The following is a 3,951-nucleotide window of genomic DNA, read 5'->3' on the forward strand; positions in this document are numbered from 1 at the left end:
CTATATTAAAATCATATATAAGTAATGTTAGCGTAGATAATTCATACATATCTATTAAAAAAATAAAATGTACATTGTATTTATGCGTTGCATATATAAACACTATACAAATCATCAATTCCTTCTTGCATTTCCATTTTTGCTTCCTTAACATTTATGTATTTAATATTTATATAATTCCCTTTGAAAACTCATTTCAGAGTCTTATGTCGCATTGCGGCTAAAAATTTTTAATATGGAGGGAAAATGTGAATTTTTGTTAGAAATGGAGATTTTTAGTATATATACATGTAGGTGAAAATTGAAGATATAGTAAATGTAACGTCAGCATGTATGCAGTGTGGTGGATATGTATCTTAATCAGAAACAATACACTGTTCGTGTTATCTATGTGGCATAAATTCAAGTAACACGCATACATACATGTCAGGCATGTAAGTACACGTATCTTTGCGTGTTGTACATGTGTTAAATGCTGGTTGAAAGGTATTGTAACACATAACCTACGAAGTAAATTTTCTGCTTATAAAAATCGAAATTCGTTATCATTTTACTTCATTGTGAGAGGTGTTTTAGTGCATTGTTGGTGTGATGGAGGACACTGCAAATATAGTGATTTACCACAACAGTGAACTTATACAAAATTCGTATGAAGGAGTGAGCTTTGCGTGTGAGAATACATTTTTGTTTGTGATTTCATGCACTATAACATTCGTGAAATTACAATACGGTCTCAGTCAGATCATAGAGAGCGAGCAACATTCTCTATAGGAGTCCACTTGTTGTATTTGGCAGCTTAATACAATTTAAGATTATGTCGATTATTGACGAAACAAGTATTCAACAGATGTTTCATATTCACCAGAAAATTCAGGTGCAACTCCCAAGGATTGAGTTGTATGTTGAATTTGAACATATAGTCGCGGATAAGATTCAACATGACCCAGATGTGCAAGATGACAGAGCTGAAACATACAAAGAAATGAACAATGATAGCGACGAGGAGTTCGAAGCTACGTACAAAGCCGTGTCAAGGACGAGGACGGTGATGGGGGGTGAGGCAGTCGTGGAAACTTTAGTGGTTTCACCCGCAGTCAGTCAATCGATAGACGTTCCACCTTTTACGCGTAGCTTGGATATTGACACCACGCATGCACTGGAGTTTCCCAAATATGCGAACATAGGTATGTAAGTAGTGGGTAGTATGTTTCCTTAATTTTGTTTTGACGGAACGATGAGCGACAATTTATTTTTTTATAGGGGTTGCTAGTCTTGAGGACGAAGAGTTCAGGATTGGAATGGAATACAGTTCCAGAAAATCAGTTATCACGGCAATTCAGAGTTACACTATCTCTAGAGGAGTCGATTACATTGTTTATGAATCTGAGCTATAGACATTCTATGCAAAATGCAAGACTTATGGACGCGGATGTGATTGGCTTATTCGAGCCAGCTTGATACAAAAGAAAGCTTATTGGGAGATTCGGAGATACAATGGGAGGCACACATGTTTCATGAAAACGATTTCACAGGATCACTCCAAGTTAGACTCGGACACGATTGCTAAGGTTATGAAACTATTGGTTGAATCCGACCCATCTATAAAGATGAAATCTGTAAGTGCGAAAGTCCAGGCAAGATTCAACTATATTGTTAGTTACCGAAGGGTTTGGTTGGCAAAGCATAAGTCAATAGCCAAATTTTTTTGTTGATGGGAAGAATCTTACCAAGTTTTGCTGTTGTGGTTCTTGGAAATAGTTTAGAAGATGACTGGTTCACGAGTCCAAATAGAAACACGATCCTTGTATAATGGGAGTAAAGAGGTGGACGGTATTAGGATACTTCATTGAGTATTTTGGAGTTTCAATCCATGCATAAGAACTTTCAAATATTGTAAGCCGCTAGTTCAGCTTGACGACATCCACCTATACAAAAAATATAAAGGTTGCCTTTTGGTTGCAGTTGCACAATATGGGAATCAAAACATTATACCAATTGCTTTTGCCATCGTGGAGGGTGAAACTGCTGATGCGTGACACTTTTTTTTTAGTAATTTACGAAGGCATGTTATAAAAAGAGACGATGTGGGTATAATATCCGATCGTCATGAGTCAATCTGAGAAGCAGTAAATTGTAGCGGATGTGATTAAAAACCTCCAAGAGTATGGTGGATGTTTTGTATTCGGCACATTGGTAGCAACTTCTTAAGAGAATTCAAGATTCCATACTTGCAAAGCTTGTGGTCAACATTGGGTATTCAAGGACAGTGGAGGAGTACAACATCAACTACAAAAAGGTTGCAAAAACCACTCAATCCGCAGGATACCATTCGACACCCTCGAATGAAAACAACGGTCCTATCGTGTCACACACATCAAGGTGTGCTTGTAGTTCGGCAGATACGATGATGCCAATGTACGACCGCCAGACAAACTGCAAAATATTGCATGGGCCATTAAATTATTAATACCGTAAATTATTCTTGTAAATTAATACCCATACTGACCTTATCCATATAGTCTTTGTCTTGCCTAATAGACGCTGCTCTCATCGACATCCAGGCTCTAGTTCATGGATGATGACTCCAACGAGTTAAACCCCAAAATGGTCCCTGAGATTGGCGTCGTAGTCCCTGACCCATTTTCCATTAACGACGTGATGACATGGCATGATGACGTGGACTGTAAGTGACACGTGTCACTTCATGATTTGGCCACGTGTAATGGTATGATGATATGGTGACTAGTGACACGTGGCATGCTGACGTGGATGGTTGTGCCACGTGTCACAATGTTATTTGGCCACGTGTCCGTTTGTGCCACGTGTCGCAACAGTGTTCGTTCACGTGTCATCCATTATGTCATCGTTGTATATGCACCAAATTAGTCCCTCACTTTGCATTAAGTGACTCATTTTAGTCCCCGAAATTGAATGTCGTGCACCAAACTAGTCCCTTCACCAATTTTTTCTCATTTTTTTATATAAATTAAAAATTCTCAATATTTTTAAATGCATTAATTTCGCAATACAAGTAAAGTTCAATACAACTGCAATACACAACATTATAACAGAATTTAAATTACATATTGCCAGTTAAACATAAATAAAATACGAGTAAAGTTCCAATAAATTATGTAATATTACCTCCGTGCAAGTGGTATATCAGCCAGTGGAAGCTACTACCTTGAAATGGGCGCAAACTATGACATTCGCTCCCACGCTCAAATAAACAAATCAAGCGGGCCATCCATCTCCTTGCAATCATATCATGATGCATGGCACAGTGACCTGTAAAGATGCGCGAGAGTTGCTGACCCCTAACTGTAGGTGCCGATCTACTCAAACTTTTAAAACAATGGTAGATACTTTGCATGTGCATATGCCATCAACTTATCTGCGAAGAAGGTGGTACCCAACAGACAGAAGATGTGACACTTAGTGTATCACTGAACAAAATTCTAAGTGTTTAAAGGTTGTATGTCTCTGATATGGTGAACCCAGGCAAACTTTATGTAGTTTTAGAACTACTCTCAATGGGTTTCGCTATAAAAAATTGCCAGACTCTGGGTGACTAAGAAGTTTTGACTGCTATTGGTCCAACCGGTGACAACCTCTTCATCAATCGGTAGGCCGAATATGCGTAAAACTCCTCGAGTGTCACTATAACCTCATTGACTGGCAATACGAATGTATGAGTCTCCGGCTTCTACCTTCCCACAAGAGCAGATAGCAACACAGAATGCTCTCTGATATCTCCAACTCTCGAGATATGGTAGAATCCCGTTATTCGTAAGGATTAGTCAACCGCCGGATGCCACATCTCCGGTCGATCAAGTTTATAGGATAGAAAATTTCTATTAGCCTAGTACAGGACAACCGAAAACAGAAAATAGAAAATAATTATATAATATTCAAAAAAATAAAATAAAAATTAATTTAAAAATAAAATAA

The sequence above is a fragment of the Arachis ipaensis genome, chromosome B05 (genome assembly GCF_000816755.2).
Source record: "Arachis ipaensis cultivar K30076 chromosome B05, Araip1.1, whole genome shotgun sequence".
Classification (NCBI taxonomy): Eukaryota; Viridiplantae; Streptophyta; class Magnoliopsida; order Fabales; family Fabaceae; genus Arachis; species Arachis ipaensis.